This window comes from Mobula hypostoma, chromosome 2 (genome assembly GCF_963921235.1).
Source record: "Mobula hypostoma chromosome 2, sMobHyp1.1, whole genome shotgun sequence".
NCBI classification, from domain to species: Eukaryota; Metazoa; Chordata; class Chondrichthyes; order Myliobatiformes; family Myliobatidae; genus Mobula; species Mobula hypostoma.
In genome coordinates this window covers 20,386,428-20,400,149 of record NC_086098.1, presented here as the reverse complement: position 1 = coordinate 20,400,149, position 13,722 = coordinate 20,386,428, and positions in this window count along the sequence as shown.

Below are 13,722 nucleotides of genomic sequence, written 5' to 3'. Positions count from 1 at the left end.
TGGTGCCACATGGAACAATCTAAAGCCACAGGGCATAATACAAGATGGTGGCTAATAAATCATTATGGCAAATGATGCATAACTTCTTTACTCAATAGCTAAAGCACTGAATTTACTTCTACAGGAAGTACTTGAGGAAAGCAGTTTAAATGTTTTCAAAAACACATGTATGATTGTAAAGGGAATTAAACATAATTCTGAATGTCTGAGAGCAGATTAACTAGATTGCAACAGGTTTTCTGGAGATCAAACACCAGCACTGTCTCAGCTGAATGGTTTGTTTCTGTACTGAATATATTTAAAGCCATGGGTATGTGTTGATGTCATAAATTACCTGGTGTGGAACAGGTAAGTACTTAAAAGAGATCATCTGAATGAGAGAGCAACTGTGGAATAAATTATTTTCTCATCCCGGTAATATCTCTAGAGAGATATATGCTTGCCCAATTAGCTGAAGGCTGTTGTATATTTGAAAAAAAGAGATGGAAAGAGAAAAAAAACTTACATGTATTAACATTCCTCCCTCTCATAGCAAAGCACTCAACAGGCAATAAAGTGTCTTCTTTTGAAGAGTAGATGGTTAGTGCAATGCAGAATTGCAGCAGCATGATTCAGCAAATGACAAAGTAACAAATAAATAATCTGTCAGAGAAATTTTAAATGAAGAATTTAATATGGAGACAACTCTGTCTTGGAATCTGACCCTATCTGTGTTCGAAAATTCAAACAATGAAATTTTCCTGCGTGGCATTTCTTCCAGCAGCCTCTTTACATTATTTCATTAGCATATCAGAAATATTACAGATAATTCTGTTCTATGGAGGCAATATTTTATAATGTAATAATACTTTGTTTTACAGGAACAAATTTCTTTTTTACTTGACTTGGAATCCCTGGAAGAGAACCAAATATCCTTTTACATTCTCTAAGCAGTAAGCTTCTGGTGATGGGCTGGTTTTAGCAAACAGATGATTAGACTGGATGCTTGAAGTTTTAATAGGTCAGATGCAACACTAGTAGGAGCAAACTTTATTACAGTTACTTGTTGTTCAACTTGCAGATGTAGAAATAAATGCTAAATCTACATAATTTGCCATTTGTTTTGATAGTTACCATAAGACATAGGAGCAGAATTGGGCCATTCTGCTCATGGAGTCTGCTCCGTAATATGTCAGTGTGTCACATACTGTAATTTTATTTTATTTTCAAGATACAGCATGGTACCTGGCCTTTCCTGCCCAATGTGTCCAATTAAACTACGAACCCATATATCTTTGGAATGTGGGAAGAGCACCCAGTGGAAACCCACGCAATCATGGAGAGAACATACAAACTCCTTATAAGCTGCAGTGGGAATTAAAGCTTGGTCACCAATACTGTAAAGTGTTATGTAACCACTATGCTCCCAAGCCACCCCTAATATAAGGTAGGCTTTATGTCTGTCTGCATTAATACTAATTGATTTGATTTTTATCCTGCTAATGCTATATTTGACAGTATCAGTATGCGATTAATCAATGCTAATTGTATTCATTAATCCTCTGTTCCAGTTTAAAATGAACAAGTTAGTATGGCCCTTAATATTCCGAAGTAATGCTGTGAAAATGCACTAAATCTTTAGCCACCAGAATTAACATTAATTTCCAGAATAAAATTTTAATATGAATTTAAATGTAGTTTCACTGAAACAGCATTCAAATTTACTTCCTGCGTTTCTACGTGGGCTTATGCTATACAATATCACAATATAAACAGTTATGTCCAAATTTTCTGTTTGCTGCAATACCACTGATCTATTCTCCATCTTCTCACTATTTCTAATGCTGACCTTCTACATTTGCAGGCATCAAAGAAATTAATACGTACATCTCGAGTAGCCATCCATCTCCAAAGAGATAGAGAGCGATTCACTGCAGCACCTAATATTGCTGCAGCAAGATGCGATGCTGTCGGAAAGGAATTAAGTAATGACAAAAGAATTCTCATTTTTAAAATTAAAAGTTTCCGTTTAATTTCAGTAGAGATGTAGCACTTTCAAATGTAATTGCATTTCCATTATATTTAACGACATTGCGGTTTAGGAGCATAGTGCATTCTTCCAAAACATAAAAGATTTGTTATAATTCCCCTCACTGTTGTTTGTAGGATGCTGGAGGCACTAATGTCCAATGTTAGGTAGTCAGAATTTCCTTGTTTGATTCCCTTGTTCGTATCATCACAATGTATTCTTCTATTTATCATTATGTATTACGTGCCTATTCATAAATGCACTGCAATTCCTTAGATTAGGAAAAAAACATCATATTATCTGCATGGGTTGCAATATTGCTATCCCAATTGGCATCCGAAACTTTGGAGATGTATTGTCCAAATATGTTCCTGCTGGTGTGCAAGTCTCTCCATGTTATTTTACCACACCAAGTTTTCAAAGCAATAACTTTTCATAGAAACATACATCAAAGTTGCTGGTGATCGCAGCAGGCCAAGCAGCATCTATAGATGTATGTTGCTTGAATTTCCAGCATCTGCAGAATTCCTGTTGTTAACTTTTCATAGAGGAGGTTTAGTGCTGATTACTTGAATTGAGTTCATTACAATTCAGTGAGTCTGCCTTTAACCTGGAAATAAAAGCACCGTGCTGCTTGCAGAGAGTACCTTTAGTTCTGAGGGAAAGGAACCCTGACCTTTCTCCTAATATGCTATTTACCCATCATGAAGTGCTCTCTAAGGTCACATCATGCCTTGTCATCCAGTTTAAAACTGCGGTTAACACCAAGAATTTTCTGGTCTCAGTGGTTCTTGTTGCCTTACAATTTTCTGTGAAATGCTTTCTGTCTCCCTTACATAGGCAAATTATGCCATGTCTCAAATATTTATTTATCATTTTTGTATATTTGTAAAACAACAATTGTATTAATATTTCATATGAAAGTGTCTTGCTTATGCTTAAATGTGAATGGGCAGGGTAGATGATCATCTGGGTCTGCAAAATCCCACAAACAACAATGAGCTGAATGATAACTAATCTTTTCTGTATTGGCAGAATGCAGACAAGGACCCAAGAGAATTTACTGCTTTTTGAATAGCGATGTGAGATCTCTAATGGCTGTGCTTGTATCTCTATGTCAGGAATAGAAGACTTCGTTTAATGTTTCTTCCAAAAGATAACTCCTTTGATAATGCAACAGTACATAGTAGTGCAATATTCCAGTAATATGTCATCCTATATTATGAACTGACTTATAATGGATAAGATTTAAAATGCATTTTTGCTTTTATTTGCAAAATTTAATACTGAGTTTATATTTATATGACTTTGTAAAATGCTGTGAAACAAGTGAGTGTATGTTAACACTATTCATTGCATCGGTGCATTTGTAGAATGAGCCTATATCTCCTAGTATTTTTTACAATTTTAAAGTCACAGAGTCAGAGAACACGATAGCACAGAAAGAGGACATTCGGCCCATCTAGTCCATGCTGATCCATTAATTTGCTTAGTCGCATTGCCCTACATTTGAACTATAGCCTTCCCATCAATATACCAAATTTCTCTTAAATGTGAAAGTGAACTCGCATCCAGCACTTGCGCCGGCAGCTCGTTCCACACTTTCAACGCCCTCTCAATTAAGAAGTTCCCCTCATGTTCCCCTTAAACATTTCACCCTGAACCCATGACTTCTAATTGTAGTCTCACCCAACCACAGTGGAAAAAGCCTGCTTGTATTTATCCTAACTATATCCCTCATCATTTTGTATAACTCTATTAAATGTCCCCTCAATCTTCTACGTTCTCTGAAATAAAGTCCTAACCTGTTCAACATAAGAACATAAGAAATAGGAGCAGGAGTCGGCCATGCGGCCCATCGAGCCTGCTCCACCATTCAATAAAATCATGGCTGATCTGGCCATGGATTCACCTCCACATGCCTGCCTTTTCCCCATAACCCTTAATTCCCCAACTACGCAAAAATCTATCCAACCTTGTCTTAAATATATTTACTGAGGTAGCCTCCACTCCCCTTCATTGGGCAGAGAATTCCACAGATTCACCATTCTCTGGGAAAAGCATTTCCTCCTCATCTCTGTCTTAAATCTACTGCCTGAATCTTGAGGCTATGTCCCCTAGTTCTAGTCTCACCTACCAGTGGAAACAACTTTTCTGTCTCTATCTTATCTATCCTTTGCATAATCTTATATGTTTCTACAAGATATCCTTCTATTCTTCTGAATTCCAGTGAGTACAGTCCCAGGCGACTCAATCTCCCCTCATAGTCTAACCCCCTCATCTCTGGAATCAACCTGGTGAACCTCCTCTGCATCACCTCTAAAGCCAGTATATCCTTCCTCAAGTGAGGAGACCAGAACTGCACACAGTACTCCAGGTACAGCCTCACCAGTACCCTTGCCCATTAATTTAACCTATCTATATCTCTCTGCAGACTGTCCATATCTTCTGCACAATTTGTTTTTCCACTCAATTTAGTATCATCAGCAAACTTTGATACACTACATTCGGTCCCCTCTTCCAGATCGTTAATGTATATCGTGAACAGTTGAGGGCCCAGCACTAAGCCCTGTGACACACCACTCACCACTGATTGCCAACCAAAATAAGACCCATGTATCCCAACTCTCTGCTTTCTATTATTTAACCAATCCTCTGCTAATACATCACCCCAACTCTATGCATCCTCATCTTAGGGATAAGTCTTTTATGCAGTACCTTATTGAACACCTTCTGGAAATCCAAGTAAATATTGTCCATCTGTTTCCATCTATTCCCCTCGATCCACTGCACTCATTATATCCTCAAAGAACTCCAGTAAACAGGACATGCCTTTGCTTAATCCATGCTGCATCTGCCTGATGGGTCCGTTTCTTTCCAGATGCCTCGCTATATGTTTTTTAATGATAGCTTCAAGCATTTTCCCAACTACAGATGTTAAACTAACTGGCCTATTGTTACCTGCCCTTTGCCTACATCCTTTTTTGAACAGTGGCGTGACATTCGCCATCTTCCAATCTGCCAGGACATGCCCAGAGTCCAGGGAATTCTTGTAAATTATCACCAAAGCCTTCTGCCATTTCTTTCTGTATCCCGGGATGCATTCCATCAGGATCAGTGGACTTTCCCCTATTACTCAGGTCCTCAAGGCCCACCAGCATTCTTGTAAATTTTCCCTGTGCTCTTTCAATCTTATTTACATCTTTACTGTGGGTCGGTGACCAAAACTAACCACAATACTCCAAACTAGGCCTCACCAACATCTTATACAATTTCAACATAACATCCTAACTCCTGTACGAGATACATTGATTTATGAAGGCCAGGATGCCAAAAGCTTTCTTTATAACCCTGTCTACTTGTGACACCTCTTTCAAGGAATTATGGACCTGTATTCCCAGATCCCTCTGCTCTACTGCACTCCTCAGTCCCTTATCGCTCACCCTGTAAGACCTGCTCTAGTTGGTCCTCCCAAAGTGCAAAACCTCACACTTTTCTGCAAGTAGGTTGCCATGTTCAGCTTATTTTTCCAGCTGATCCAGATCCCACTGCAAGCTTTGATCTATCTTCCTTGCTGTCCACTACACCCTCAATTTAGGTGTCATCCACAAATTCATTGATCCAGTTTATCGTGTTATCAGCCATATTGTTGATATAGATAACAAACTACAATGGACCGAGCACTGATCCCTGCAGCATACCACTAGTCCTAGGCCTCCAGGCAGAGAAGCAACCATCTACGATTGCTTTCTGGCTTCTTCTGCAAAGCCAGTTTCTAATCCAATTTGCTACCTCATCTTTAATGCCAAGTGACTGAACCTTCTTGACCAACTACCCATGGGGGACCTTGTCATCAGCCTTAATAAAGTCCATGTAGACAACATCCACTGCCTTGACTTCATCAATTTTCCTGGTACACTCCTTGAAAAACTCTATAAGATTGATTCAGTACAACCCACCAAACACAAAGCCATGTTGACTACCCTTAATCAGACCCTGTTTGTCCAAATACTTATATATCCTGTCCCTTAGAATACCTTCCAATAATTTTCCTACTACAGATGTCAGGCTCACCGGCCTGTAATTTCCTCGCTTATTCGTAGAGCCTTTTTCAAACAATGAAACAACATTAGCTATCCTCCAATCTTCTGGCACCTCACACATAGCTAAGGAGTTGGAAGTATCACTGCTTGGGCCTCTGCAATTTCTGCTGTAGGATCGCACAGGGTCTGAGGAAACAAATTGTCAGACTCTGCTCATTTGTCTACCTTAATTCGCCACAAGGCGGCAAACACCTCCTCCTCTGTAATCTGTATAGGGTCCATGACCTCGCTGCTGAATTGCTTCACTTCTCTAGACTCAGTGTCCATCCCTCAAGTAATTACACTTGGGATGGCACGGTAATGTAGTGGTTAGCACAGCTCTTTATAGTACCAACAACGGGGTTCAATTCTCGCTGCTGTCTGTAAGGAGTTTGTACATTCTCCCCTTGACTGCATGGGTTTCCTCTGGGTGCTCCGGTTTCCTCCCACAGTCCAAAGATGTATCAGTTGATAAAACCATAAGACATGGGAGTAGAATTAGGCCCATCAAGTCTACTCCGCCATTTCATCATGGCTGATACTGGATCCCACTCAATTACATGCACCTGCCTTCTTGCCATATCCCTTGATACTCTGACTGATCAAGAAACAATCAACTTCTGCCTTAAATATATCCATGAGCTTGGCCTTCACTGCAGTCTGTGGCAGAGCATTCCACAGTTTCACTACTCTCCGGCTAAAATAAATTTCTCCTTACCTCCATTCCAAACAGTCGGCCCTCAGCTTTGAGTCTTTTCAACAATCTAATCCTTTCAACATTCAGTAGGTTTCAATGATATTCCCCCACATTCTTCTAAGTTCCAGTGAGTACAGACCCAAAGCTGCCAAATACTCCTCATATCTTAACCCCTTTATTCCTGGAATCATCCTCATGAATCTCCTCTGGACGCTCTACAATGACGACACATCCTTTCTCAAAACTGCTGACAATACTCCAAGTGTGACCTGGTAGGTTAATTAGTCATTGTAAATTGTCTCCCGATTTGGCTAGGATAAAATCTGGGGATTGCTGGGCAGCGTGGCTCAAAGGGCTGGAAGGGCCAATTCCACGCTGTATGTCAATAAATAAATAAACAAATAATCCATTGAAGATTTTCCCCATCTCTTTTGGTATATCTTTTCTCATATTTTTTCTTAAAATTTGATTCATCTGTCATCATCATCTGTATGAATAATCTTTCCAAATTAACATCCAGGTTGGATAGCCAGCTCAATCTTATAAGAACAACCCATTTAAGTTTAGCATTTAAGATTTATTCTTGAGCACATATTATAAACTAATGTTCCATGATTGTTTTATTTTTCTGGAATCAGTTGTGAAGCAAAACAGTGATCCAATTTAATTTTACATAGCTGAGGTAGCGAGACATGAATTTTCAATAACTGGCCTCAAGTTCCACCAACCCTTCCTCACTGTTTGCTGGGCAGTTGAGATGACAAAACATAACACTGGAAAACTAAACTCTTCAGCATCCACAAAGCGCATCCCAACGAGGTAATTGTTACAGCCTCCATGAATTTTAATTTGACTCTCTCTCAAAACATAAGGCTCAGAAACACTTGTGAGAAATGCAGTGGTTTTGTGCATTGTGCAAATAAACTAAATCAAACTCCCAGTCACTGCTGAGTGTAATGCTAATGTGCACAAAGGCTACCCAAACACATGCAGCAGCATAAAACAATGTGGTAAGTTATGTTTTGACGTGACAAGATTATGTATCCATTTAAACGCAAACAACAGGAATTCTGCAGATGCTGGAAATTCAAGCAACATACATCAAAGTTGCTGGTGAACGCAGCAGGCCAGGCAGCATCTATAGGAAGAGGCGCAGTCGACGTTTCAGGCTGAGACCCTTCGTCAGGACTAACTGAAGGAAGAGTGAGTAAGGGATTTGAAAGCTGGAGGGGGAGGGGGAGATGCAAAATGATAGGAGAAGACAGGAGGGGGAGGGATGGAGCCGAGAGCTGGACAGGTGATAGGCAGAAGGGGATACGAGAGGATCATGGGACAGGAGGCCCGGGAAGAAAGACGGGGGGGGGGGTGACCCAGAGGATGGGCAAGAGGTATATTCAGAGGGACAGAGGGAGAAAAAGGAGAGTGAGAGAAAGAATGTGTGCATTAAAAAGAGTAACAGATGGGGTACGAGGGGGAGGTGGGGCCTAGCGGAAGTTAGAGAAGTCAATGTTCATGCCATCAGGTTGGAGGCTACCCAGACGGAATATAAGGTGTTGTTCCTCCAACCTGAGTGTGGCTTCATCTTTACAGTAGAGGAGGCCGTGGATAGACATGTCAGAATGGGAATGGGATGTGGAATTAAAATGTGTGGCCACTGGGAGATCCTGCTTTCTCTGGCGGACAGAGCGTAGATGTTCAGCAAAGCGGTCTCCCAGTCTGCGTCGGGTCTCACCAATATATAAAAGGCCACATCGGGAGCACCGGACGCAGTATATCACCCCAGTCGACTCACAGGTGAAGTGATGCCTCACCTGGAAGGACTGTTTGGGGCCCTGAATGGTGGTAAGGGAGGAAGTGTAAGGGCATGTGTAGCACTTGTTCCGCTTACACGGATAAGTGCCAGGAGGGAGATCAGTGGGGAGGGATGGGGGGGACGAATGGACAAGGGAGTTGTGTAGGGAGCGATCCCTGCGGAATGCAGAGAGAGGCGGGGAGGGAAAGATATGCTTAGTGGTGGGATCCCGTTGGAGGTGGCGGAAGTTACGGAGAATAATATGTTGGACCCGGAGGCTGGTGGGGTGGTAGGTGAGGACCAGGGGAACCCTATTCCTAGTGGGGTGGTGGGAGGATGGAGTGAGAGCAGATGTATGTGAAATGGGGGAGATGCGTTTAAGAGCAGAGTTGATAGTGGAGGAAGGGAAGCCCCTTTCTTTAAAAAATGAAGACATCTCCCTCGTCCTAGAATGAAAAGCCTCATCCTGAGAGCAGATGCGGCGGAGACGGAGGAATTGCGAGAAGGGGATGGCGTTTTTGCAAGAGACAGGGTGAGAAGAGGAATAGTCCAGATAGTTGTGAGAGTCAGTAGGCTTATAGTAGACATCAGTGGATAAGCTGTCTCCAGAGACAGAGACAGAAAGATCTAGAAAGGGGAGGGAGGTGTCAGAAATGGACCAGGTAAACTTGAGGGCAGGGTGAAAGTTGGAGGCAAAGTGAATAAAGTCAACGAGTTCTGCATGCGTGCAGGAAGCAGCGCCAATGCAGTCGTCGATGTAGCGAAGGAAAAGTGGGGGACTGATCTCCCTGCTGGCACTATCCGTGTAAGCGGAACAAGTGCTACACATGCCCTTACACTTCCTCCCTTACCACCATTCAGGGCCCCAAACAGTCCTTCCAGGTGAGGCATCACTTCACCTGTGAGTCGACTGGGGTGATATACTGCGTCCGGTGCTCCCGATGTAGCCTTTTATATATTGGTGAGACCCGACGCAGACTGGGAGACCGCTTTGCTGAACATCTACGCTCTGTCCGCCAGAGAAAGCAAGATCTCCCAGTGGCCACACATTTTAATTCCACATCCCATTCCCATTCTGACATGTCTATCCACGGCCTCCTCTACTGTAAAGATGAAGCCACACTCAGGTTGGAGGAACAACACCTTATATTCCGTCTGGGTAGCCTCCAACTTGATGGCATGAACATTGACTTCTCTAACTTCCGCTAGGCCCCACCTCCCCCTCGTACCCCATCTGTTACTCTTTTTAATGCACACATTCTTTCTCTCACTCTCCTTTTTCTCCCTCTGTCCCTCTGAATATACCTCTTGCCCATCCTCTGGGTCACCCCCCCCCCCGTCTTTCTTCCCGGGCCTCCTGTCCCATGATCCTCTCATATCCCCTTCTGCCTATCACCTGTCCAGCTCTCGGCTCCATCCCTCCCCCTCCTGTCTTCTCCTATCATTTTGCATCTCCCCCTCCCCCTCCAGCTTTCAAATCCCTTACTCACTCTTCCTTCAGTTAGTCCTGACGAAGGGTCTCGGCCTGAAACGTCGACTGCGCCTCTTCCTATAGATGCTGCCTGGCCTGCTGCGTTCACCAGCAACTTTGATGTATGTTGTTATGTATCCATTGCAATTTCTTCATTCTTGTCAGACATTTGAAGCCTGAGTCTACACGAAAACGATGAGTTGCCTTTTCTAGTTGATTGCTATGGACTTCATATCTTCTATTAGTTAGGTCTCCTTTATAAATTCAACTCTTCTCATTTCAACTATCCTCCACTCAAAATCCCACCCATTTCCCTCTCCCCACTATTAACATGGGTCTTCCTTGTGTTTTCCATCAAAATGGTTTGATTACAGTTAGTAGCAGTTCAAATTTGTAAATAAATGATCTTGTAAGATTCCTCTTCAACCAGTTATAGATGGGTATCATTTTGTGATGGCGCTGTTGAAACCCAAGTGACGACTTATCAGTGGCAAGCAAAACAAAGAAAACTACTAAATCCTTATTAATATTTCTTTATTAATGACAATCACCACTCACAATGGAGAGGCGAGCAGATGCAAGTGGAGGTGAGGTAGGGTTGGGAGGGAGTCAAGGCAGAGGCAGGGTCAAAGTGTCCCAGTGTTTGATTGATTTCAGTAAGTGCCAAGCTGAATTGAAGGGGTTGTGTATGGACCAAATCATGGCGGTGACGCCCAGACCCCAGAGCAGTTCAAGAGCAAGGAATGGCCCAATGTTTTAACAGTTTAAGTGCTGGACCAGATCAAAAGGTCAGAGTGTTGGGACTGGAGGCAAGGGACATGCCATTTCTGCCTGGTTCTGCTTGCTGTTGTATGACATTTACTGAAGTGAACTGAACTGACGCTGTGGCCTGCTCTGCTGCAGTGATGACTGACTTCGTGTCTTTCATATAACTACTTTTTTTTTCTCTCTGTACAGTGGGTGTTTGACAGTCTTCTTTTAATGGGTTCTTCTGGTTCTTTGTTTTGTGGCAGCCTCTAAGGAGACAAATCTCGAGGTTGGATAATGTATGTATACATTCTCTGATAATAATTGTACTTTGAACTTTGTACATGCAGCAACATTAAGCTGTTAGCTGTGGTTCAGTGGTCGCACTCTTGTCTTTGTCAAAAAGTTGTTGAAATGAGTTTCAGAGTTTTGATCATATAATCTATTCTGCATACTATTGGAATAGTGAAGCAACGCAGCACTATCAGGGTTATCCTCTTTGGGATGATGCTTTGAACTTAAATCTTCACTTGATCCCTTTGATGGATGTAAAATACTCTTACGACTACGGCTAAGCCCAGCTCCAATGCCATATTTAAGTTTGCGGATACCACACACTGTCATAGGCTGGATCAAAGGTGATGTTGAATCAGCATGTAGGAGGGAGATTGAAAATCTGGCTGAGTGATGCCACAACAATCTCTTACTCGATGTCATCAGGAGCAGATTATTGACTTTAGGAGGAGGAAACCAGAGGTCCATGAGCTAGTCCTCATCGGGGGATCAGAGATGGAGAGGGTCAGCAACTTGAAATTTCTCGGTGTTAGCATTTCATAGAACCTGTCTGGGGGCCGAGAACGTAAGTGTAATTGCAAAGAAAGCACGACAATGCCTCTGCTTACTTAGAAGTTTGCGAAGATTTGGCATGACATCTAAAACTTGCACAAACTTCTATAGAAGTGTGGTGGTGTCACGTTATTGACTGGCTGCATCACGACCTGGAGTGGAAATACCAATGCCCTTGAATGGAAAATCCTTCAAAAGATAGTGGATACCACCCAGTCCATCATGGGAAAAGCCCTCTCCACCGCTGAGCACATCTACATGGAGCATTGTCACAGAAAAGCAGCATCCATCATCAGGGACCCTCACCACCGAGATCATGCTCTCTTCTCACTACTGCCCTCAGGAGGAAAGTACTGGAGCCTCAGAACTCACACCACCAGGTTCAGGAACAGTTATTACCCCTCAACTATGAGGCTCTTGAACTTGCGAGGACAACCACTCAACTTCACTTGGCCTATCACTGAACTGTTCTCACAACCTATGGACTCACTTTCAAGGACTTTTCATTTCATGTTCTCAATATTTATTGTTTATTTATTTGTTCCCTTTTTTCTTTCTTTCTGTATTTGTACAGTTTTTTTTTGTCTTTTGCACATTGGTTGTCTGCCCTGTTGGCGCGGTCTTTCATTGATTCTGTTTTTGAATTTATTCAGTATGTCCACATGAAAATGCATCTCAGGGTTGTATATGGTGACATATAAGTACTTGGATAATACATCTACTTTGAATTTTAAATATCACATAGTACAATTTTGGAATAAAAGAATATCTTCCTTTCTGTGATAGACAATATTTATTCTTCAACCAACATCTTGACCCATATCTTTGTGTCCTCTCTAACCACAGGTGAGGACCCAGAGGACCAGTGTGTTGTTAATGTTGTACCTCTATTTAAGAAGGGAACGAGTGAAAATCCTGGGAACTATAGACTGGTGAGTCTCATGTCAGTTGAAGAGAAATTGCTGGAGAAAATTCTTAACAGATAGGGTTTAACATTTAGAATGTTAGAAAGTTTCTGACAAGAACAGGCCCAACAAAGTTTGCCAAATTCCTATTTGCACAGTGTGTTGAAATAATTATAGAGTTCAGATTTGAAAGTCTGTAAGTTACTACTCTCAACTGCACAACTAAGTAATTTGTTCTATGTTTCCACAACTCGCTGTGTAAAGAAATATTTCTGATGTTAGACTGAAATCTCCCCATGTTCTCTTTGACGGATTAATTTTGAAGTAGCAGCTGGCACTCACCTTAATTACACCCTAATGATTTTGAACACTTTTATCATGTCTCCTCCCATTCAACGTCTACTTAGGCTAAGAAGATTTAATTCTTTCAATCTTTCTTCATAGCTCATACCTGCAGACCTGGAATGAGTCTCATCACCCTTCCCTGAACTCTTTCCAATGTCTTCACATCCCTCACACAGTATGGAGAGCAAAATTATACACAATACTCAAGGTGTGGCCTCACAAACGCGTTATCAGCTTCAGGAGAACATCTCTAAACTTGAACGCCATTAACCGCATTATATAGCCCTACATTCTCGTAGGCTTCCAAATCGCATCAGTGCATTGTCTAGATGTTGATAATGATGAGTCTACCAGGTTACCCAAATCCTTCTCATACAGTGCACTTTCTAACTCAAGACCCCCCATTTTATAATTATATCTAATGTTTCTACTTCCTATATGTAATATTTTACATTTACTTACATTGAATTTCATCTGCCATTTATCTGCACACATCAGGATTTTGTTTAGATCTAACTATATTGATTCTGCTGACTGAATGTTATCAGCCCATCCCCCTAATTTTGTGTTAGCTGCAGTCTTCACTAGTTTAGTTGTTATGTGCTTATCCAGATCATCAATGCAAATTAAAAACAGCAGCGGCCGCAAAACTTGGTGGAATCCCACTTTTAACATCTTCTAGGTGTGAAAATGATCATCTCACCATAACTCATTGTTTTCTGTTTTTGAGCCAACTCTGCACCCATTTGCACACCTCACCCTGAATCAGTACCTCCTGTAATTTGATTATTAACCTCTCGTGGAGTAACTTGTCAAAAGCCTTCTGATA